The 25,212-nt window shown below is 44.1% G+C and overlaps 1 protein-coding gene across 2 annotated transcripts in view; it reads right to left on the minus strand.

Annotated features, from left to right (window-relative positions):
* Nucleotides 1-16,883, minus strand: part of APBA1 (amyloid beta precursor protein binding family A member 1) — a 431,170-nt gene extending 414,287 nt beyond the window's left edge. For both annotated transcript variants that reach the window (XM_069228781.1, XM_069228790.1), the window contains exon 1: nucleotides 16,687-16,883. The gene's annotated coding sequence lies outside the window, so the exon portion shown is untranslated. The remainder of the gene's footprint in view (nucleotides 1-16,686) is intronic.
* Between the last annotated feature and the right edge of the window lie 8,329 nt (nucleotides 16,884-25,212).

Raw genomic sequence — 25,212 nt, forward strand, 5'->3', positions numbered from 1 at the left:
GGCAGCTGCCAACAGCAACACAAGGGGGGTCCAGAGACATCCACATCTGGATCTAAGGTAGCATTAATGTCTCCCTCAAGGAGCATCCCAACTGGCAGTGCGGCAACCACCCCCACAATCTCCCCAAGAGTCTGCTTGTGTAGTTGAGGGGGAACACAGACACTCAGAATGTTATAAGGTTTCCCTTCCAGTGTCCCAACCACCACAAAGTAACAGCCCTGCAGGCTTGAATGGTCTGTGTCATCACCAAAGGAAAGAGTCGGTGAAGTAACATTGTTGCTCCCTTAGAGCCTCCACTGAAACCCAGTAAAATAACCGATCATAACTTAAGTGACGTAAGAAAGGGCATGGGGACCAATGAGATGGGTCTCCTGCAAGAGAGCAACCCCCTGGATGGTTACTCTTGAGGAACTAGAGGACTGCTGTGCATTTGATGCGGTCGAGAAGGCCATTGACATTCCAGGAGAGAAGATTGAATTCAGCCATGGGGCGGATAAGGAGAGTCAATCAGATCTAGGCATGTTTGCATGGGGAGCTGTAGTAGGCAGCGAAAAGTGTGTATGGAAGCACTCTCAACCAACTGACAAATAATAAATGAAACGTAAAACTGAGAAACTTCCCCCTAGAATAACAACACCCCACCTGTCTTCCCCGGAATTTATGGCAATGGCGGTTCAAAGCCTGGGCAGAGAATCACAACCTTCATCAGTGAAGTCTTCATCTTTGGCTCCACCCCCTCCACATAGGATGATTCCTGGTGGCCTGCCGCTCTCTGAACCGCTCTGACTCCCACCGACTACGCACGCAACCTAGGATTCATCTTGGACCCCTTACTATCGATGACCTAGCAAGTCAACGCCATCTCCTCCTCCTACTTCTACACTCTCCGCATGCTCCGAAAGATCTACAAATGAATACCCACAGAAACTAGAAGAACAGTCACCCAAGCCCTCGTAAGCAGCAAACTGGACTAAGGCAATGCCCTCGATGCAGGAACCACGGCCAAACTCCAGAAGAGGCTGCAACGCATCCAGAATGCCTCTGCACACCTCATCCTAGACATCACCCGCCACTGCCACATCACAGACCACCTGAAAAACCTGCACTTGCTCCCAGTCAAGAGAATCACCTTCAAACTCCTCACCCACGCTCACAAAGCACTGCACAACACCGGACCAGAATACCTCAACAGAGGACTCCTTCTACACCCCGACCTGTCATTTCCGCTACGCCGAACTCGCCCTCGCAACCGTCCCACGCGTCCGCAGAACTACAACTGGCAGTAGATCATTCTCGCACCTCGCCCCCAAAACGTGGAACACTTTCCCACCCACCTACACCAGACCAAAGACCTCCTTACCTTCAGGAAACTTCTGAAGACCTGGCTGTTCGAGCAGTATTAGCACCATCCCCTCCTCCTTCTCCCCCCTACCCTCCTCAGCACCTTGAGACCCTCACGGATGAGTAGGGCGCTTTACAAATTCCTGGTTGATTGATAGATTGTTCAGGTTTGGGGGGGTTGCATCATTGAAGGGCCTGCTTTTCCACTACCCCTTCCCACATCTCCTCCGGGGTGTCAAAGATGTCGGTGCGAGATCCATTAATTACTTTCAGCCATGCCGGGAAGTGCAACATATATTGGAGGGATATCACCCTAAGTTTCTGCTTAACAGAAACAAAGGATTTGTGTTGTTTCTGGGTGAACTTCTTATAATTTGGGAAGTTCATAATGTGAGCCGATTGGAAATGAAGTTTGCCATGGTTACAAGTCTGCCAGAGGATAATATCTTGACTGCGGAAATTCAGAATTGTGGTGATGACAGGGTGTGGTGGTGCTCCGGGGAGGGAGGTCACTGCGTCAGAGACCAGTGTGCTCACTTTACCACAAACCATGGGGGCAAGGCCCCCTCTGGTATCTATGGCTTAATCCAGTTTTCGAGGAAGGTTTCTGGGTATCTCATAAAACGTAGGTTACTGCATCGCGAGCGACTCTAGGCTGCTTTGTACTTCAGTTACTTCTGTCCTGAGGTCCACTGAGTCGTAGTCCAGGGTAGATACTCGTCCTTCAGCCTCAGAAACCCTTCCCGCGACACTGCGGAGGTCCTGGCGGAGGAGACCCAAATCAGTTCCCACCTCACAAATCTTCATTTAGAGGGCTTCCCGGGAGGTTTGGATGGCCTGAAGAGTTTGAGCCACATCTGCAGCAGTGTGGGGCTGTTGACCCTAGGTATTGGTTGTCTGTTGCCTAATAGAGCTGGAGGGGCACGTAGTGAATCTATCAATTTCTGATTAAACCCCCACTTGTGGGACTCGGTCTTTCCCCATAGTAACATCAAGGGATGGGGCAGGGGTGTGGCAGTGACTCCTATCGAGATGCGGACGGGAGAGGAGAAGCAGGTCCAACCCGAGCTAGATCACAACACTGTCGTAGACAGGGGGAGAGAGGGCAGGCCACAGCAGAGCCAAGTCACATGAAAATCAACAAGTCGATCTCGCTGTCCAGCGGTCCTTAGCTTCATCGGTCCAGGAAGGGATCGGAGGCCCTCAGCCTGCTTGCCTCAGAAATCCAAGAGAGGCAGCATGAGCAGCTGAGGCAGAGGTCAGTAGACACAGGGGAAACCCCACCCAGTAGCATTAATCCAAGGTCTCTGTAGGGGGCCGCCATATAGCAAGAAGCTGCACCGTTGAAGGGCTCCGCAGCAGGCCAGAGTGGGCAGCCAGCGCTGGGGAAGAGGACAATCAACAGGCACCATACCTTACACTGCCTGGCTAGACAGAGGTGTGCCACTTCCCCTTTCGAGGGCATCCAATGACAGTGCAATAACAGGCTGAAAGTCCTGGTGTAGTAAAGTTAGGTCCCTTGGGGCCCACGACATCAAGACGCATCCTAAAGACACTCCTTGGACCTGTTCCACCATCTTCTGCTGCCCGGTGCCCTGCACCTTCCAACACCACATGCCTGGTGTCTGGGTGATCCTTGCTTGCTGCAGAGATCGGATTCCTTGACCCACGGCTGCTGCTGTGGGGATTACTGGTGTGGGCCCCGCCGGCACAGACAACATCCGGTTTAATAAAATCCTGATTCTCCAAACATAAATTTGAGAATTAGCCTTTTATGGCAAGAGAGAAGATCAGCATTATGCATGTTTAAAGCCTTTCAAAACAAAGCCTGATGTATACTCTACATTATTAAAGTAAAACTTACAAAATTCTCCTGTAGTCAACAATCTGTGCTTTTAAAATTTCTTCCAACCTTCCTCCTACGCAGTAAACCTTAGAGGCCACAGCATCCCTCACTAAATGCGCTTTAAATATAGATACATTTATGTCAGCTTCCAGCATCACTGCTTTAACCATCTCGTCTTGGTCACTGAATAAACCTCTCCAAATAGCTACACATACAAGATTAACAATTGATCCACACATGCTCTTCTGTCTCTTGAACCCTCCTCTCTCATATTCGTTTGCAAATCTTACTTACACAACTGTGGATGATCATCATATTTAGGCTAAAAGGTGATTCGAACATGATCCTGGTTCTTTTCCAAATTTTGTAAAACACTACTATTAGGCTCTAAAAAAAATCTATTGCTCAACTCCAAGGCCTTTACATCAGAGACCCTCACGAACAATAACACATAAAGCAATGTATCCAACGTTTATGTTAATGCTCTGAGAACCAAATACGTACTTACTGGCCTTTTCTCAAATAAATTAAAATTGAACTAATATCCCATAAACGTTCATATCAGCCAGTGGTAACCTTTTCAAATGAGTAACTTTAAATCAATGAACTTCTACCTATAGAAATGCCATCCAATAGGGAATGGCCCGCAGCTTCCTCACCTCTTCACAAACACTTTTGGCAAATACTTTTTTTTAGAACTTCCTCATCAGCCTCCACAGAATCCATTTCTCTTGACAAGCACCACACGTGCCCAGACATTCCAGGCACCTCTTTTATCTTTTACTTGGCCGTGGGCCCAAGAGTCATTGAGAAGTTCGTAAGCCTCCCAGAAAGGTGCTTGAGTTTCCCTGAGTTCCCAAAATCTTCTAGACTAGAAGGTTGAGCACCCAGACTATTAAGGGGTGTTACTCTGTATTTACACCTACAAGCAAAACACTCCAGGGAGGAATCAGAAAAAGAATTTCCACTGGCAATTCTTGCACAGAAGAACACCATTCCCCAGTTGTCCAAAACAGAGTCACTAGAAATATCGGGCTTTCCTGCCTTTTCACATGTAACAACACTCTCTGTATCACTGTGAAAAGGTAAAAGCATAGGCTTTTCAGCCCTTTCCAATTCCAACTGAATGTAGCTAGTACCTGAGTCCCAGGATCAGATACCAAATGATATATCTTTTCAATTTAAATGTTAACCAGGAAGCAAAAAAAAAAAACTAACTCCTGTGGTCCCCAATCCCTGTAATTTCGGAAAAATTCCAGTCTGCCACTCCATTCTCCTTCCTGGACAATTACTGTCCTCTCAAACTTACCTTGTTTTCCAGAAAAAACTATAACATCTCTTTTGCAACTTCTGATAGTTTTTTTGACCTTCTTTCCCTCAGATTTGTTTATATGATTCACAGCAGTCTCGTTGTCCATCCGCAATGCTGAACAAGGCTGAACCCGTCTCTTGAAACTGCAAAGTATCCAGCTGTCATTTTCAAGAAATGTATGTGTTTTTTTCTCTATTCATAATTGTCCCTGTATACTGTTCTAGCAACATTGTGCCACACCCTACAATGTTTGAATCAGATACCAAAACCAAATCTAGAGCCGTTTCAGAATACTGCTTGACCATTCCAGGCCTCTGAGTTTTCCAGCCACCAAATAAACTCCTCTCAAGCCTCCTCATAAAAAAAGACAGCTGGTCTCCATTCCAAAAACCCGTTGACAAACGTGCATCTCAGGCACTGTAAAAGTCTGTAATGTAATTGTCCCGAGAAAACAGCATGGTTCCAGAAATTTAATAAGCCAATCTCCCACGCTAATTCACTTAAACTCACATCCCTTTTTTTAAATTAATTGCCTCAAATTACAGGCCACCAACCTTTGTTGTACTTTTTCACCAAACAAAGTGTGCTCACAAAACTTTGTCCACACTTGCAGCTCCCTTTACTGTACTGAGAGTGAACGGAATTCTATTACATACCCTGTCGCTGCTTCTAGCACGCTTAGGTCCACTATAATTTCCACAATAATTACATGAACTTTCTCAACCTGCCTCACACATTCCCATGGTACAAAAAAACAGAAATATTCTTCATAGTCACCTTGTCATTACTTTGAATACAAGACCTGGCCCCTCGTGTGTCTATTTCTTTAAACTCTGCCTCTTTGAGGGAAAGACCTGATGTTCCTTTACTTGGTCTCTAGGACTCTTTTCCTTGGGCATTTTGAGACTTGTAATATCCTCGGCTGAAAGGTTGACCTCTACTTCCAGCCCTACAATATAAATTATTTTATCCACTTATCTCATAGATGACTGTTCTTTGTCCAAAGGGCTAATGGTTGATACGTATTTTCCTTGGGACTTGACCATCCCCTTACCAAAGAGGAGAGATTTTGCTTCTTCGCTAGATTTTCTTTTGGCCCGATTGCCCAGTTTTGGGCTGATCCTTAATAAAACTGCCTTACGCCTCTCTATGATAAGACCTGCATTACAATTACCTAAGAAGCATATAACGCTCTAACACAACCTCTTACTCAGTGTAAATCTACCTCTTCACCTGTAATATATGCCTCCTCCACCAAAGCAAAAAAAATCAGGCGAGAGCACCCAGCACATTCAATACCTTGTCATTACATTGTTTGAAGGAATAGTCCAAGCCCTTTCTAAGGTCCCTACCAAGCTTGGATAAATATGTTATCAATTCTTGGTCCAAATTAGGTCTCATTTTCTTTTTGTTACCAATAACAGGGCACATACATATTGATACGTTAGAGAGGCAGTATGAAAGAAAACATTTGAAGGAAAAATGTGTTTGGCAACGGCTTGGATCACCGAATGTCTTTGAGCTTGCTGTTTTCAGGCGTTGTGAACGTTATCATACTGCAATATTGTGGACAATAGACACTGGACTACTTGGTCTGTACGCTTTATAAAGTGTTCCGAATAGATGGTTGCATGCTTGCCTGAATAAACCACAATAACTCTGTGTGAACTATTTCATAAAATTGACTTTTTGTTGATATCATACCCTGATGAAGCTCGTGATTTGGTTAGACGTGTTGGCTGTGCATTTGTTCATGTATGAAGAAGAATAAAAGAAACTAAAGGACCAAGAAGATCTATTGATGTATTATTATGTACTTCATTGTTGTATTATTTTGGTCTTTCGAGTTGCCTCTGTAATATATAAAAATGCTTCTTATATTGGGTCATTGGCTAGCTGACCAATAGAGGTGGGAACAAGTGGAAATACGTCGTGGAAACTACCGGTAGTGCAGTATAAGTGCTCCCCAGCTACCTTTTGTTTGTCTGGAACAGAGCACAAATACTCTGTTCCCAACACCTCTCTTCCCTCTCCAAAGATCAAAGATCTCCTGGTCATAAAATATATAAATTCTGTCACATATTCCAAAGTCCACCAGTCTGTAATACGGGGATATGTTTTATCCTATGGCTCAAATAGTATGTGTCCTAAAGGGTCTTTCACTGTTCTATGGTCTTGTGATTTTAAAATCATTACTTTCACCAAATTTGTTTTCCAAAATCTCCTCTGTGTTCTTGTCCAATACATATCCCTATTCAAATCATCTGGCATCAAAGGCCTTTGAGATGTCCCATCAAGTGCAGAGATATCCTGCCCTCTGTGTGCCGCTTTGCACACCCAGTCCAGGTGAGCTGTTTAGGACTCCTCATTCTCTCAAACCTGAAAGTTCAGAAGCATCCAGATGTTGTCTCTCGTTGGAACACATTCCTCCTGGACCCCTATCACAGTTATTCTCATCTTCGGACAGAGATCAAAACTACTCACCTTCAACAACAGTCGTCATCCCTTAATTTCCTAAAAGGGTCTCGGCTGCATCTTCTACTGAATCCCTAATTTCCCTGCTAATTAGCTTTTCATGAACATCATCCTGTGCATCAGCTGCTTTGATATTACTATCAGAAAAGGTGCCAGTAAATAACCAAAAACACAAAATCTCAAAGATTCCGCAGTTAAAACAGTCCTAAGATACATTGCTACAATTTCTTCAAATTCTTTAAAGCCTTATATAACTTCAATTATAAAAAAATTGTCCCAACTACTATCCGTGATTTAGTCTATTTACGTATTTCACAAAACAAAAGTGGTTTATTCTTAAAATTTAATGTGCTAAACAATAGTTCAACATTACCTCAATACAGGCACAGATGACACCAGGGTTACTGTCAAAGGACAGAGTTTTCCCAGTGTAATTAGTTGTGCCCCAACAGCTATAGAAATAAAAGGCGTTCTGTGCATCATGCTTACACAGTGCCCTTTTCTAAGATAAAATTGTACGCTCTTACTGGCCAGGACTCTCTAGTGCTCTCAGAAAGTTACTAAATGGCCAACTTCAAAACAATTGGAATTGGAGCTATTTCTAAAATTATATAAACTAAAATGTTACAAATCTTTCTCTTTGCAAAAATAAATTTACTCTCAAATGTATAGTTAACATTTAAGGATTAGCCTTTCACAAGTGAATATCAAAACAATTCCCTACTACTGATAACACTCAATTTGGGGTATAATTAACAATACATCTTTTTACATCGACTAGATAAAAAAATCCCATAAATTGGGAGAAATAAACAAAATGACTTAAAAGGAGAAACACATTTTGTAAATAACAGTCTAAGTAAAAGTCAGTTCAGCTCTGCTCAGAGCAGCAAAACAAGGTGCTGATGGAGAGCAATCTTATATAAGGACTGCACAGTCCCATTTACTTTATGTGTTCACTCAAGATTCTATTGTTCTTTAAAAATGCTGCAGTGTGGCGAATAAAAGACATAATACTGACCTCCTGTCTTGCCATGAAACACAAACAAATTAAACTAGCTTTTTCGTACACTGTCTTTTTATTAGACCCCCCCCCCCGCCTTTTTAGGTTGAAGCCTACAAGGCAGTGCAGCAGTCTGGTTTGCAAAGACTTCTTGGGGACATTAGAAAAGCTTACCTGGGAATGCATTGCGCCCAATGATTAACATTGGCTTTGTGTTTTGCAACACACATATGCTTGCTTTTTATTTGCCGGCTTCATTTGTTCTAGGCTGTCCAGTATGTCTTTGTCCCTCTCAAGGAGCATACCCTGGTTACTGTATTTTTCCAGGCGTGCCTACTTTATGTAACTTTAGATTTTGTTCTGATCTTGGCACATCTGCTGTGCATTTAAATACATGGGTCAAATGTTGGGCTCTGTCTTCCAAGGTAGCTTGATGTTTACTATTCTTTCTAGGACTTCAGATAGGACTTTAAAGTGAGAGGATGTAGGTGACAATCATGCTGGGTAGTTGGGGTGTGCTGGAGAAGGCAGTATGACATTTTATTTAGAGCACACAACGACATTTAAAAATCTGTAGATGAACTGTGTAAATATTACAGAATATAGTAAAATTAGGAAAGCAATAATAAGGCACATTGTTTTGTAATTCTGAAATGTGGTGGAAACAAATGTTTTAATATGATCAAAACAAATCAACACACTAGGTGATGTCATTTCCACACATTATCCTTTGTTTGCTGTATAGTTTCATTAGTAAAACTGTATGTCTGGGCAAATTTAATGGTCATTTCAACTGAAAATGTGATGTCTTTAATAGCAGTGCGCTACCACACCCTCTAATCCATGACTCTCTACTCCCCTGTACGCTATGCCACTATGCTCTGTGCCACTTTTGTCTCTGCCATTCCACAACACTTGTCGCCACTTCACACAATGCCACTTCTTGACAATCTACGCTACTTCACTCCACAACACTCTACTCCATTCTATGATACTCCACTTCACTCTAGGCCATTCTACTCCACTCCATGACACCCCACTTTACCACACCATGCTCCACTCTACTCTACTCTACGCTAGGCCACTCCAGAGCACTTTTCAACAACACTATACACCACTCTATGCTACGCCACTCTACAATATTCCTCTCTACTCCATTCTACTCCACACTCCACTGTACGCCAATCTATGTCCCATCATTCTATGACACTCTACTTCACTCTATGCTACTGCACTTTAGGACACTCTGTTCCACTCTATGTCCCTCTACTCCACGACTCTCCACACTATGCCACTCCACAACACTCTATGCCACTCCACTATACGCCACTGTCCTCTATCTCACTAACTTTTAGCCACCATAACAGCGGCCACACTAGTGTCCAGGCTAGTGTACAGCATGGCTAAAACCCATCTGCAAAGACAATAGCTCTTGCATAGGAGCGACTTATTGGCTTTGCCAATGGTTGTTTCTGCACATACCATGCTGGTACTTAGATATATTTCATTTGTGCTCCGGGGGCTAGTTAAATGTTTTGCAATAAACCAATTCCCTGTCACTCAGAGCACAACCATGGGTTTTGTAGGTCTAATAACAAATACTGATGGACATTTAAGAGTGAGCAATTAGCAACTACTGAAATAATTACTCTTGGGCTTGTAATTAATGATTCATTGAAATGGCATCCATTAACTATCAACAAAGACAGGGCAAAATTGGCCAATGCATAGGCTAAAATGTTTGGGGAACATTTATAATGCTAAAGTGGTTCCCCTGTTGATCTATAGCACCCCACCTTCTCTGCAAATAAAAGGAAAGTGACTTGATGAGTAGAAGGCACTTTTTGAGGGGATCAAAATCACCACTGTTAAAGTTATTTTTGGTTAAAATTATATTTGCTTAGTAACATGAACATTTAAAACAACAATGCTGCAAAGTACAGAACTGTGTTTTCCTTGTATACGTTGAATGAGCCATCAAATAGGCCTCGACTCCAAATTGGATTTCAAAGTAGCCATTTTTGCATCCATATTTTAAATTCTTACTGTCATTGCATGCACCAAAATGTGCAATGTCCTCCCCATGGCCTCCCAGACTCCACACTACCTAAACCATTAAGTGTATCCTACAAGCTGCAGAATACATTTTTGAGGATCTGAAGAAATATGACAGAATCGCCTCGACTTTGATGATTCTCCACTTGCTGGCCTGCACTATTTCAAAATCAGCTGCAACCACTACAGAGCCATCTTGAACAGCACCCCTGCCTACCTGAGTGACAAGCTCATCTATGGTGGCTGTCAGCACACCTGCATCCAGGACACCATCAAAATGGAGACAAAGAAGTGCAAATAAAGACAAAATATGGCAAAACACTACCTCTCTCTATGCTCCTAGGATCTAGAACAATATCCCTGTAAGTTATGTGTATTTGTAAAGTATCACCTATGAGGGTACCCTGCAACCGAGCAGGAGTATGTACCTAGCCCGGCCTCCTGTAGGTTGGTTAATTGAAAAAGCCAGGTCTTCAGCGTCTTGCGAAATTCGAGAAAAGAGGAGGAGGCTCTGTTCTTGAGTGGGAGCTTGTGCCTTGCTTTAGGAGCAATATAAGAGAACATCCATCCTCCTGATCTGATTCTGTATATGTGTGGGGTGTATGGAAGTAGGAGTCCTGCAGGGCGGGGGTGGTGGGGGAAAGAGGTTGTTCCAGGGCTTCCCCAACTCTGCTGCAATTTAGGAAACAGCTGAAGAATCACCCTACAGGATGATTCAGTAACAATCCAGAAATCAGCTATCCCTCCCCCTCCTATTGCATGTTGACTGTGTCTCTCTGCCTTTGACCAAATGCCTTTCAGTTAGGTTTAGATAAACACAACATACCTACATACAAACCCACATTTTACCTATCTGAATCTAAAAGGTTAATCAATAGGCTACACACTCTTGGCACAATGTCAATGTTCAGTGCAAACTGCAACATCACAGAGTGTATAGTGTTGCAGGTGATTTACTATTTTGTAAAGCACAACGTTTTCTCTTTTTTAAAGTGCAACATGCAAGCATGAGCTTATTCGGGCTAAAGAAAATGCAACTAAATCCCAATAAGTGGCACTCTTGTCAGTTAAACTGGAGATATCGTTTTGAGGCAGGACTATTTTATTCCCTACTTTTGAGGTTGTTAGTAAGAAGAATCCTTGGGGATGAAAGAGTAAATCTGAATTACCAAAATTAGTAGTTTCAAGAATCAAATCAATCAATCTGGAATTTGTGAAGCGCACTACTCACCTGTGAGGGTCTCAAGGCGCTGAGGAGGGCAGGGGTGAGAGGAGGGGGTTGCTGCTACTGCTCAAACAGCCGGGTCTTGAGAAGTGTCCTGAAGGTAAGGAGGTCTTTGGTCTTGCACAGGTGGATGGGAAGAGTGTTCCTCATTTTGGCAGTGAGATGCGAGAATGATCTTGTAGTTCTGCAGACACGTGGGACGGTTGCGAAGGAGAGGTCAGCAGATCGGGGATGCCGGGTCGTTGTGTAGAAGGAGAGCAGTCTGTTGAGGTATTCGGGTCCAGTGTTGTGCAGTGCTTTGTAAGCGTGGGTAAGGAGTTTGAAGGTGATTCTCTTGTTGACTGGGAGTCAGTGCAGGTTTCTCAGGTGGTCTGTGATGTGGCAGTGGCGGGGGATGTCCAGGATGAGGCGTGCGGAGGCGTTCTATATGCGTTGCAGCCTCTTCTGGAGTTTGGCCATGGTTCCTACGTAGAGGGCATTGCTGTAGTCCAGCTTGCTGCTTATGAGGGCTTGGGTGACTGTTCTGCTTTCGGTTGGTATCCATTTGTAGATCTTTCGGAGCATGCGGAGGGTGTTGAAGCAGAAGCGGGAGGTGGCGAAGAAAATTAATGTTAAAAAGTATGATTTTGGCAATAATCCCTAGTGTCTTTGTAGTTTGAAAGCCCCAAATATGACAAGATGGGTTTTTCAACCTAAAGACCCTCTTCATATTAGACAATAGAAAAGTGACTTCTGATGGCGCATCACTAGTGATATCTCTACTGCTTTAAGTGGGCAGGCACTGTCCCCGCACTTTATTAGTTTGAAATGGAGAGTACTTCTTAACGCTGCTGCAAAACATTGAACAGGAGAGTACCTGTACTTCTCAGGAGAAAACATGTACTCTAAATAATTAGTACCTGCACTTCTAAATTTCCATGTAAAGCACAGGAATCTCGTATCTTGACATATCACCAGAGCATAGCAAGGAGAATCCTGCACAGACTCCTGTGCATCCGTTTCTTCTGATATTTTCGTGCTTTTATTATTATTTCGTACAGTAAAACGGGCCAGAACTCCACTTATCAGATGGGTTGTCTGGGGTAAAGACGGGTGCTTAGTGACCTTTCGAGTTCACGACTGCCCATCAGTTAACACGCGTGTGATGGCAAAAGTTCCTCACAGAGGATGCCTAAGCTGAGCCAGACCACTGACCATGCACACTCGCCTGGTGGAAGGAACAATGATGAAGACAAGTTAAGGTAACATGCCAGCTGGTGAGGGGAACTACAAGTGTCGTTTATGAACCAGCCTTAGAACCATACTAAAAATTTAAGAAGTCGGTAGGGGCATGTAAAGCTCAGTGTAACATTAGCTGTTGTTTAACATGAGTGACCATAGTTAACATGGGCTCATCATCGCAATCGTGAAGTACTGCAACCTTTGACGCATGCGCAGATTTACTGCCACAAAGATTCTTAGAAATGCTTCCAAAGCTGTATTTTTAATGACCACAATGCGGTGAACAATGCATTAACAAGACAAAAAGTAAAAAGATTTTTTTTTGTTTGTTTTTTTTTAAAGAAAAAAAAGATCTTGCCAACTCGGTGTCCTTAGTATACCAATTCGTCGGTATTTCTATCAGCCATCAATGAGCGAAAAAAAAAAAGTGAACAAAAATGACCTATTGAACAAAAACCTAGGTCATATGTAACGCTCAAAGCAAAAAACATAGCAAGGGAGGGTACTTGCCGAGTATGACGTTCCAGTGAATAAATACCCGTATTATACAATCGCTAAGCTACACTTCGAGATGCTAGATGAACTTAGCCAAAATACTGAATGCCTTGGATGAAGGCCAGCCAGCTACTCCAATGTAGCATTAGGCCTGTCAACAGTGTATGGAACAATGCCTTAAATAGGCAAGTACTGTCCCGTACAGAGTACCTTCAATTTTTTCATTTGAAAGGGGGGGGGGGGTCCTACATTTCTCACCACTGATGCAATATATTTAATGGGAGAATACCGGCACTTCTTAGGGGCAAACTGGTACTCTAAAGAACAAGCATCTTCACTTCTACATTTCAATGTGAAGCACTGATACGGAACATACCTCTACTCCAGAGCCTAGAAGGGGACTGCAGGAAAAGCCTTTCATGGTATTGCTTCTATGGGTCCATGCAAGATAGATAAAAATTATAGTTCCTAGGGCTAGGGACCGTGGCTCACTGACTCTATATCTGATGGCAAATAAGTTTCTTCTCCTAGCTCTGTAGCTAGTTTTAGGGGAAGGTGTGGGAAGGAAAATTGTAATGCTACCCTAAGGGCATTAACTTCGGTGCCTTGTCATTATGGTTGTTTGTTTGCCTTTATCAATAAGAAAACAATGAAAGAAGTATAAAAAAACATAGTCCCTTTCATTTCAAAATCTACAATAATAAATCAGCAGAGTCGCTGAATGCCCTGCTCTTTTCTGCCGCCAAACCAACTGAGCAACACAAAATGCCCATGCAAATGTATTCGAAGCTGCACATTTATGATGTTCTAGAGAAAAGCAACAAAAAAAAAATAGTCTTCCTAAACCTTGAATGTTATGAGTTTAGCTCCTTTTATTTCCCCAAATCCTGTGGTATATGAATCTGTATTTGACAAGGACTCATCAAATGTAGAAACTATTCACAGGTCCCTGCAAAATATAGCTTTCGTCATCATAATGTGAGCCTCAAACTATTCTGCAAAGCTTCATTGTTGTTTAATCAAAACGTTATTAATGAAAGTTAAAGTAAACCTGAACATTCTAATTCCAAACAGTACCCTTGCTGACTGATCTTGAAGGAAAGAGCACCAACAACCTCTCTCTTCTATAGAAGGGTGAGTTTTTTTAACTAAGCAAATGGTGTTTTTCTAAAATTCTACGTTCTTAACTGCATAATCATATTCTCCTCTTTCTGCTACAAACAACCCAGCAGTATAGTCCAGTATTTCACGCACAGCTCTCAATAAACATTCCTCACTTTGAAAAAAAAACAATTTTAAATCCAACTGCCACAAAACAAACATGTAATATAAAAACTGGTTAACAGTTGACATGGTATGTGGTCCTAGATTGCCAACTGTCACACTTACAACCCACTTGCCCTTTAACCTTTGGGTTTATGATATCACCAGAACCTCTCAAACGGAATACAACGTTATTGACCACAGATACTGTGCAAGAGATAAACCAATGTCTCATGATTCCCTTTTGGCAATTTCGCCAGGGCATTAAATATCCTTGAATGGCAAGTTACTTCAATACATTTCTATCGATACAGTGATAATATAAAAGTACGAAACAGCAACTCTAAAAAATATTGAAGAAATAACACTTTTTTTTAAAGTTTAATGATCCTTTTTCATATGTTTACATGACGTTACTGTGTAATTGACATGGTAAATCTTTAGATGGCTTGAGGGCTTCGTGCTTTGGCCCTTTGGGCCAAACCGGACCGCTGGCGAGGCTTTCTGATTTTGTAGGCTTGCTCACCTATAAGCAGAAACCGTCCTCTGTCCATTCACCATCAACTGAAAATGCCATGAAGGCAAGGCTTAGAACAAGCCTATATCAAAAATAAGAGTACGGGACGGCTACAGATTAGGAAAGACATGGCATCCACCCCTTAGCTGCGGCTTTATGACTTAAAAGAGTGAAACTAGAACATGAAAGGCGTTTTTAGTGTCTCTGTGGACTAATGGCTCCACTAAAGAGATGTTTGACCTCAGGGTCACAAGTTCGAAACTTAGTAGGTTCACTCAGCCTTTCATCCTCCCGAGACTGAAAACAATGGATGTCAGTGAGCGTCAAAGGACATATGGGGAAGAATGTTCACTGTACAAATACGAATGGGTAGCAGTGACAGGGTGTGATTTCATGCTGTCTTTTTTTGCCTGCATCTAGGCCATACACTGTGCTCTGATGGACACAACAAGCGGAATACGGAGCCGAATAAATAACCAATAAATTAATACAGAAGTGTCTTTAGCCAATCCATTCGTATATAAGGTTTTGAAAAACTAATAATTTTAAAAATAACATTTCAAATGGCAGAAATCTCCGCCCCCATTAAAAAAACATCCTACGCACATTCTGTCACAGCCGCATGGACATTCCCGGCTACGACCTTACACTGGCACAGCGTAGCTGAGACGCAGTATCTGGCCTGCGCGACTCCTCATCATGTGAAGGGGCACCGGTGCGTGGCGCTACACCTGGATGCATGAATAAGTGTCAAGCCCAGTGGCGTGGCAAATATGCCGTGGGCCCAATGTAAGCAAGAAAGTTGGGCCTCCAACTTAGAGAGTGAAGGGTGCAGAGGGTCCCTCAAGCCTCAGGTGCCACTACACCTAACGCACTGTTGAAAGTTCATTCTGCAGGGTGAAGGTGCCGCACACATGCACCAGCGAATGTTAACCCAGAGCGGCAGCTGTACCAGCCCTTTACAAAAGCTGCGAGAGTTGCTGCTGTGCAATGCCCCCATACAGCAGGCATCACAGACGGCCAGGCCATTCTCCCAGGTTCAACGTCTGCGGCTGTACCAGGCCGTGGTTCGTACCAACTGGACGTAGGAGCTGTGGGATTCGCGGGTCCTCGCCTGGGTGCACAGACAGAGCCTGCCCCTCTGCCGGGCGCAGGGACACCAGGATCTGCAGCAGCGTCTGATGCGCGTGTGCCTGACTGACAGCGCACTGCGTGTGTGCGGGCGTGCGGCCCACAGGAAGCCCATTCATTCTCAGTGACGGGGAGAGGATAATGATATCACACGGGCAGCCAGGCCCTGCCTCCCACCCGACGTAAAGCCCCTTCTACTGAAAGCAGCATCGCATACATAACAATTAAGAGAAATGCCATGTGCTCAACCACCGCAGCACACAGCCCCTGCCGCAATGTCAACACCAAGGGACACTTGCTCTCTACAACAAATCACCTTCTCCTTTCTCCGGGTCGGTCTGAATTTTATACGGAATACAATGTGTGTTATAGGCAGTGACCCTCCCAGGAAAAACAGCGTTCAGCTCATAAGTGACGAAGCAGGCGCAGCATCTACCTTGCATTCCCCTCGAGGGGCCATCATTCGCCACCATCAAGTGACCATGCATTGCGCAGGGAGGTGCAAGGACTACAAGGTATAACTTGGACTAGCAACGCATACAAAATTCACCGTAGCACTGGAAGCAAGTGTTTAGTGTTTGGTGTCCGTGAACCTCCCCCTATCCGCGCATGCAGGGAGGCTCACAGTCCCATGACACTAGTCTATTTTTCTGCAATGAACCCTGCCACGAGGCCTGATTTTTCTTCTGCTCCCACATGCATCAAACATATATTATTGCCAAACTGATTTCCGTTCTACTGGACGAAACGCCCTTCATTCGAGCACCCTCAACCACCACATCTGTCATGCATTTGGACCTACCCGCAGTGCCAGCAAGAGGGAAGTGGGCCCCGTTAGCAGAAAAGAGGCAGGCGGCGGCAGCCGGGGGAGTGAGACTTTTTTCCGGCAGTAGCAGCTCCCATCTCCAGAGCCACCATCTTATTCCTCTTTGCACAGCCGCCTCCTCCTGCAGCAGGCACCAGAGTTGCCTTGATTCTCACGGGGAGCCCCGCCTCCCTGCCAGTGACATCACAGAGCACAGTGACTCACGCGCACACAAGGCGGGTCCTTACATCCCAGCCACGGGCTGCAGCGGGAGAAGACAAGCCAGGCGCACCCCCCCCCCCCCCCCCCCCCCTCTCTGCTGTGATAGAGCTCTGCAGCCTGTCCGTCTCCCACGCTCCGCCCCCTACAGCTGGTCGCCTCTGAAACCGCACACGTACCTCCTTGTCTCCTGCCACACTGCACACCTTGACACCGTTTACGTATAAACATACTCCCTTCACTATCCCTGCACGCGTTCGGAGAGCGTGCTTTGCCTGCAGCAGAGAAGGCACCAGGATGCATACGCACTAGACACATAGTCTGCGTTACTTTGTGTGTTAAACAGGGAGATAATTGTACAATGGTGTGTGGAATAGAGCGGTTAACGTATGGAGTGTTTTTTTTTTGCTATACAAGATTAGCAAGTGAAGTATGCTATTTTAAGTTAATGTAAACCGATCAGTGTAATGTATACAGTAATGATTTGAAAATAATATTTGTAAACGGTAATCTTACAGTAATACGACTTTAGCTTGTGACAAATTGTGATTAAAGCCATGTGGCCATTGGTAGGCCAGTGGACTATTTCCTTGTAAACAGCCCAATTTTCTACTATCTCCGCAGCTAGTTGTGGTTGAAATTCAGACATACCGAAAAAAACATTGTTTTGTATTGTAGCATTAGTATACCACTTGCCATCCCTACGTGGGGCACCGAAGCGCTTGCCTACACGGGCAGCAAGCTACACTGTAGGATGTGTGGTTGAAGGTATGTAGCCTTTACCCTGCAGCATGGACGTCAGTTCACCAAAATGCTAGGGCTAGCGAAAGTGACAATACATGCGCATCACATGACAGAAAGTGACATCAGATTGCCTTTGACCCTGCTGACCTCAAGTTACAAAATGTCTTACAGTAAGTGCTATTATTGAAGTAAAAATAACAAGTATAGGATTAACAAAATCACAAATCACCATTTAGGCAGAATACTGTCTATTTTCTATTAAGAAGTGCATATAAAACAGCGAGTGCCACAGCATGCTCGGAGCGCAGGCTTGATATACCAGGGCGTAGCTGTCGTTTACACAAGTATAACCATCATATGCCTAACACAGTCATAGGTAATTAGAGGCTAAACTGTACAAGCACTCCCCAAATGTGTGACCCTTAAATAGCCATGCATAGCCATCATATGCTCATGCACACCAGAAAACATCCTGTGTTACAGCTTCATAAAGTCACATTTATCTGCATATGCTACATGCATCCTGTAGTGTGACCACCTCACTCATTAAGAACACTGTCTGCAGTCCTGGACTTTTCACCTACAAATCATTGCTTTCTTGTGAACTCGTTTAATTAGTTAAATGAAAGCAAAAAAAAACAAAAAACTATAGCACCTAGAATGCATAAGGTGATCCAAGAATCTCCAGAACTAGAGAAAACATCTATAGGGATCTGGACAGCGGTAATCCTCTAGCAGCTTCATAAGCACTTTATGAGCTATATTATAGGCACATAATCCCTTCACATGACAAGTACAGCCTCAAATGTCCTTACATTCATGTCATGAATAAGTGTGCACTCGACTGCTGAGTTCATCCACTCCATGTGCAGATATAGCCTAAATCATAAAGCACAGTCCCTTTTTGTATAGGTTTAGCTTTCAATAATCACTGCAGCTTCTCTGTACATTATTACAGCCTCTAATACCCAGTTCAGTATCACCATGAACACGTTTGGTCTGTAATTCCCAGAGCAGTCTCACCTTGAGCAAAATATGGGGAATTTAGTAGTAATTGGCAGGACATCAGCACTTTTCCTGACCTGGCTTTCCTTTTCTAAATCACTGGGTGTGCTGGTGGGATTGCTTCAACAAAAGCATGCCAAGACTACAACTCCGAGAATGCACTCATTGGTTATATTTAAGTTCAGAACTTTCAGACATTAGAAAAGGAAACAAGGAAGTGGTGGGAAGCTGTTACAAAGATATTTAGAATGTCTGAAACAATCCCTTCAAACTACTAGGAGTAGTAATGTTGCTCTTTGAACTACCAAGTCAGTTTCCTCTACTAGGGGGCACTGATCCAAAGATGCTGTCTGCCGCCTCTAAGCGTCTGTCTCACTAAACATCTTCACCTCTGCTGTGCTGGCTGTAAAATCTTACAGCTATCACTCGTTCTTTGCCCTCTTTGCTGGAATATATATATATTTATATTTACTGTAAAAAACAAAAGTTACCAGGACATTATAGTAAGGAATTAGCATTTTAAAAAACATAGAAATTCACTAAAAACAAAGGTTACAGGGACGTTACAGTTAGGATCAGAATTTACACTCACAAAACCATCGAATTTCAGCTGTTTCAGTTAGAGTTATTTCAAGTAACTATAACTAGTGCCCTAAGGTAACTATAACTCATGCCTGAGTCCCAAGATGACTGCCAGCACGTCCTGGTTGAAGTGCTGGCAGCTAATAAAATTTCAGCATGAGATCTGTCAGTTCAGCAGAGGATCCACCTCCCTAGATATAAATTTTTCTCTTTTCTTTAATAATTCAAAAAGTACTGAACAGATTTACATTAAATCAGAAAAGAGATCTTTCTGGATGAAGATCTAGCTTTCTGCCAAATTTAGTGTAATTGCGTTCAGCAGTTTGGGCTGTAGTCAATACTAAAATCGCTATGGGCAATATTGTGGGAAGCACACATTTTTGACTCTCCCTTTTTCTTGGCCTCCCCTTGATTGATTACCCCACAATTTTCCATTCAGAACTAGACAAAGTAGGGCACTTTTTTGGGAAAAGTTCATGAAGATTCATCAAACGGAGCTAAAAAACTTTTCTTATGGAAACTAGGTCCTAACTATACCTACCTACTGGCAAACACCGGTAGGTTATATATAAAATATAATAAATAAATAAAATAAATTGATACTGAAAAAAATGAAGGTTAAAGTAGCATTGCAGTTAGGTGAATATGTCGATGATAACATTTACATTTTTTAACTAAAAAGCCACATAAATTCACTGTAGTTAGCAGAGCTCACTATAATTTGCACCCCCACCATGCACTGCTTATGACCTCATATATTACATCACTCACAATGTTTTATGACATCACTAATGACATCCCAAATGACATTGATAACATCACTGATGACATCATCCAATGAGTGTGTTAGTTTGTTTTATTGTTACGATAGTGATGGATAACTACCATATTACTTTTCTATCTAATTTTGTATACCTGTGGCCAGCTAATGGGTGTAAGTGTTTACAAAACACATGTGCTTCTAATGCATCATAGGTGTGTAGAGGGATTGAACACTTCGGATGCCTCATCAGGAGTAGTAAGTGCTATATAAATGCAATTTAAACACATAAATCTTTGTATTGAAGTATAATTATGTGTGGAGGTGACAGTTGACTTGTTTTCATTATGTTCCACACAAGTTGTTTTATATTCCAGAAAAAGGTTCCAGCAGGGCATACATTTTACATACTACACACTAAGTATTATAAGCAGCTGTGAGATATTACAGAGCATTGTCTCAGCATGACAATTTCCAGACTATGTGCACCAGGTACTAACCTATGTACAGGTGCTTGATTTGCTGCAGAAGATGGATTATCTGTAAAGTTTTCACTACTACTTTAAAGGCTGCAGGTAGTATGATCCTTAGTACCCCCAGAGCTTGGTTATTTTAAGTGAATAGCTGCTCTTTGGACACGTTTTTCATAGTATTCACTGTCTGTAGTAGACACTTTTTAACATTCTATTGTGTATTTTCCACAAGAGTTTCACTGTCTGCAAATGGTGTGGTAAAGAGTAAACTCTCTCTATAAACAGTGTCCAGTGCCTATTTTTCTATCTACTTATATTCACGTCTTTTCTCAGTGTAGGTTCAGTGACTGTCAGGGGTTTGATAGAGGTAATGAATGTCCGTAGTAGGACATTAGTTATATAACAGGGCTTCCGTATCTGGCAGAACTTGGTTTTCCTGGAACAGATGCATACAGATTGAACACATTGTGCAGGATAGGTTACCCTTTCATCTGTGGTTCGTAGTCAACATTAACTTGGCTGCCCATAAAGTGCGTGGTATAGGGTCAAGGGTGCACATAACACAGGCTTGTTTTACATATGAGGGTTGTATGTATGATAGCAGTAATGATGCTTCATATAACTCTGAGCTATTTTGCACTTACTTTCATAGCTCTAATGCCATACCCATTTATAGAGCACTGCGTACAAAAGAAGCTTGAATTATGTAATCAGTGATGTCATCAGTGATGTAATTTGAGATGACAACAGTGATGTCATAAATGATGTCATGAGTGATGTAATATGTGAGGTCATAAGCAGTGCATGGCAGGAGAGCAAGTTATAGTTAGCTCTGCTAACTATACCTGTTGAATTTCTGCGTTTTTTCCCCTTGAAATCGTTAATGTTGTCACAGATATATTCACCTAACTATAATGTTACTTTCACCTTTGTTCTTTTAATACATTACTAAGTTTTTTTTTTAAATACAAAGGTCTTTTCATCACATCTACATGTAGTGTTACTTTAATCATTAGTTTCTTCAGTGAACTTCTATGTTTTTTTATGTGAAGTAATATTTTATTATCAGAGGTAAAGCCAACCCCTCTGCCACGCATTGTTGGCCACAGGGCCTTAAGGCCAAGTGGCTCCTTCCCCAAGCATTCTTAGGCCCTGAGGACCCCATCCACCCAGGCCTTTAAAAAAAAAAAAAAGTGGAAGTGGGTCACATGGTGCCTTTCCCGAGCCTCATTAGGCACTGGGGACTCCATCCCCCAGGGCCCTGTTATTTAAAGTTAAAGGGGAGGGGGGCATGCAGCCCCCCTCCCCAAGCCTTGTTAGGCCCTGGGGACTCGATTTGACAAGGCCAACACCACAATTAAAGGGGAAGGGGGAATCATGGCCCCCGAGCCTTGTTAGGCCCTGGGGACCCCATCCTCCAGGGCCTTTTTTTTAATGAAAGAGGATGGGTGCCGCATGGCTCCCCTCCCCGAGTCTCGTTGGGCCCTGGGGACCCCATTCTTCAGGGCCCTTTTTTTTAAATTAAAGGGGAGTGGGGCCACTTGGTCCTCATACCCAAGCCTTGTAAGGCCGTGGGATCCTCAAACCCCAGGGCCATTTATTTTAATTAAAGGTGAAGCGGGCCGCATGGCCCCCCTCCTTAAGCCTAGTTAGGATCTATGAACTCCATCCTCCACGGCCCTTTTTAATAAGAAATAAAGGTAAAGGGGACCACATGGCCTTTCTCACCGAGCCTTGTTAGGGCCTTGGGACCTCATCCCTTCGGGCCACTACTAAAATGGAAGGGGAGGGAGGCTGTGCGGCCATCCTCCCTGAGCCTTTTCCAGCCCCAGAGACCAAATCCCCCGGGGCCTATACTGTTAATGGTGGGTGCCCTGTGGCCCACCAGGGCACCCACCATATACTAGTTGGGGGCCACCAGGGAAGGCTCAGGCTCCCTGCATGCAGCCGGAGCCGGCATTGCTCCCAGCAGCTACTAATGCTACTTCCTTGAGGCGGGAGCAATATTTTGATCTGTTTCCCTGCCTGCATCAGTGCGGGCAGGAAAACAGATCAAAAGTGTTGTACCAGCCAGCGGGAGCATTTTTAAAGCTCCCACTGGCTTGGAGCAAGCTTTATGTTTGCTCCTTCTTGGCAGGAGATTAAAAAATGCTTTGCCACGCAAGAGCCAACACAGATTTTCCTGCCCACTCAGGTGCGGCCAGGGAAAACGCTCTGTCATGGGGGTGGGCTCCTCAGGACATAGCATGGACACAGCGTGTGAGTCGGCCCTGGAGGGATAGGGCACCCACAGCCATTAATGGCTCAGGGAGAGACGACGTGCTGCCTCTTCCCTATATACAGTAATTTCGGGGCCTTTATAGGCTCGGGAAGCGGTGCCACATGGCCCTCCTCCCTTTATTAAATGATTTTGGCCCCAGGGCTGAGCTTCCCAGGGCCTCAGATGGAAGGAGGGAGGCGTGTATCCTCTCTCTATATGTATTAATTTGGCCTATGAGTGGGTTTCTGGGAGCCTGTAAAGGTTAGAGAATGGCACCATGACCCCCCCATTGTTAAAACTAAGCATACAAAACCACTGACACTCATCAGTTATATGTATTTCAAGTAAGTATAACTCATGCCCTAAGTTGCTATAACTCGTGCCCTTGGTATGTACAGTTTTCTCAGCAATAATTTCATTGCAAATGTTGCAGTGCTAATATCAATGATCTCATAGAAGATGTTTTGAGTGATGTAATATGTGAGGTAATTAGCAGTGCATTATGAGCGCATTATGAGCGCAACAAGTTTAACCTCAGTTTTTTTCAGTGAATTTCTAGTTTCTTTTTTTAACATATAATAATATTTTATTACCATACTGTAGGAAGCTGGTTCTGTATATACTATATCAAAATGAGATATAGTGTGCACAGAGTCCAGGAGTTCCCCAGACGCTTAACAGAGGCTAAAGTAGATAATACTAATGCTCTCTTTTGTGGTAGTGTGATCAAGCAGTTAGGCTTATCAGAGGGTAGTGCAAATCATTTGTTGTATACACTCAGACAATAGAAGAAGCCCACACTCAATGACTTAACTCCAGACCAATGGTTTTTATATAGCAAAATCTTTTTTTCTTAATTAATTTCTAGAACCACAAGATTCAACTTGCAGTTAAGTACTTCAATAAATTTGTATTTCACACATAAATCAATAATACTTTGTTTGAAATCGATAAGTTGTGCAGTTTTTGAAATATTGGCAATAATCTAGTTTAAAAGTTGACAGTGCAATTTTCAGAAAGAGTTCCTGGGGGAAAGAAAAGTTAGAAAGATTTACAGGTAAGTACTTGACTTACAGTTCCAGTCTCCAGGGGTTAGGAAGTCCACAGGTCGGGGTTCAAGTTAACCCCAAACGCCCACCACCCGCAACACGGGGCCAGACGGGTGCAGAGGTCAAAGTTGAGGCAAATTTAACATGGGCTCCTATTGGGACTGGGGGCACTCGGTTTCAGATCTGCTGTCAGGTAAGTACCCAGGTCTTCGGAGGGCAGACCTGGGAGTTTAGAGGAGCACCCGGGGGCCTCAAGTAGGCACCAAACACACACCCTTAGTGGCACAAGGGCGGCCAGGTACAGGGCACAAACAGAGCACCGGGCCCCAATGCCTTTCTATGCTGGAGTCACTTAGATGCTTCAGGCTGGGTCCAGGGGGTCGGTTCGGAAAAACCACAGGCTGGACAAGTAGGAGGGCCGCCTGCTGAATGTTGCTGCAGCGGTGATCGGGTTCTCCAAGGCCTGGGGTCTGCGGGTGCAGTGTACCTTTGGGCGTCAGATATCTTGGTCCGGAGCTTTCGCGGGTTGGGGGGTCCTCTGGATTCACACAGCAGGAGTAGTTGTGAGGGGCAGGAGAGGTCAACCCAGGGTGGGCACTTGGTCAGAATCGTCTGGGATCCTCCCTAGCCGATTGGGCCACCTGGACACATGCTGTGAGCATCGGGTACAGAGTGGTCAGGAACTCGCTGATCCGGGGAAGCTCTGGATTCCTTTGGTGTAGTTTCTTTTTTGGACAGGGCTGCTGTCCTCAGGAGTTCTTGGTCCTTTGGGGTGCAGGGCAGTCCTCTGGAGCTTGGCAGAGGTCGCTGGTCCCGCAGGATGCGTCGCTTTCTTGTTGCAGGTTCTCTGAAGCAGGATACAGGCCGGTGGGGCTGGGGCCACGTCAGTTTGCATCTTCCTTCTTCTCTGCTGAGGGTTCAGCTTAGCAGCCTGTCTTCTTTCTTGTCAGGTCACCAGGAATCTGATGACTTAGGGTCAAGTAGCCCTTAAATCCTGGGTTTAGGGGCGTTACAGGGGTCAGAGGGCAGTACCCAATGGCTACTGTCTCTGACAGTGGCTACACCCTTCTTGTGTTCATTCCCTTTGGGGAGGGTGACACAAAATATTGGTCCCTGTCCTCAAAACCAAGGTGGAAGACTCTGCAGGGAGGGGGTCACCCCAGCTCTGGACACCTTAGGGGTGGTCCTAGCTGGGGTTGTCACTCCTCCCTGTTTTCCCTAAGTTTCCTGCCGGACTTGCTGCCCAAAGTGGGGCTTTGTCTGGGGGGCAGGCAACTCCACTAGCTGGAGTGTCCCGGGGCACTGTAACCCGAGGCTCGAGCCTTTGAGGCTCACCGCCAAGTGTTACAGTTCCTGCAGCGGGAGGTGTGAAGCACCTCCACCAAGGGCAGGCTTTGTTTCTGGCCACAGAGAGCACAAAGGCTCTCACCC

This window comes from Pleurodeles waltl, chromosome 1_1 (genome assembly GCF_031143425.1).
Source record: "Pleurodeles waltl isolate 20211129_DDA chromosome 1_1, aPleWal1.hap1.20221129, whole genome shotgun sequence".
Classification (NCBI taxonomy): Eukaryota; Metazoa; Chordata; class Amphibia; order Caudata; family Salamandridae; genus Pleurodeles; species Pleurodeles waltl.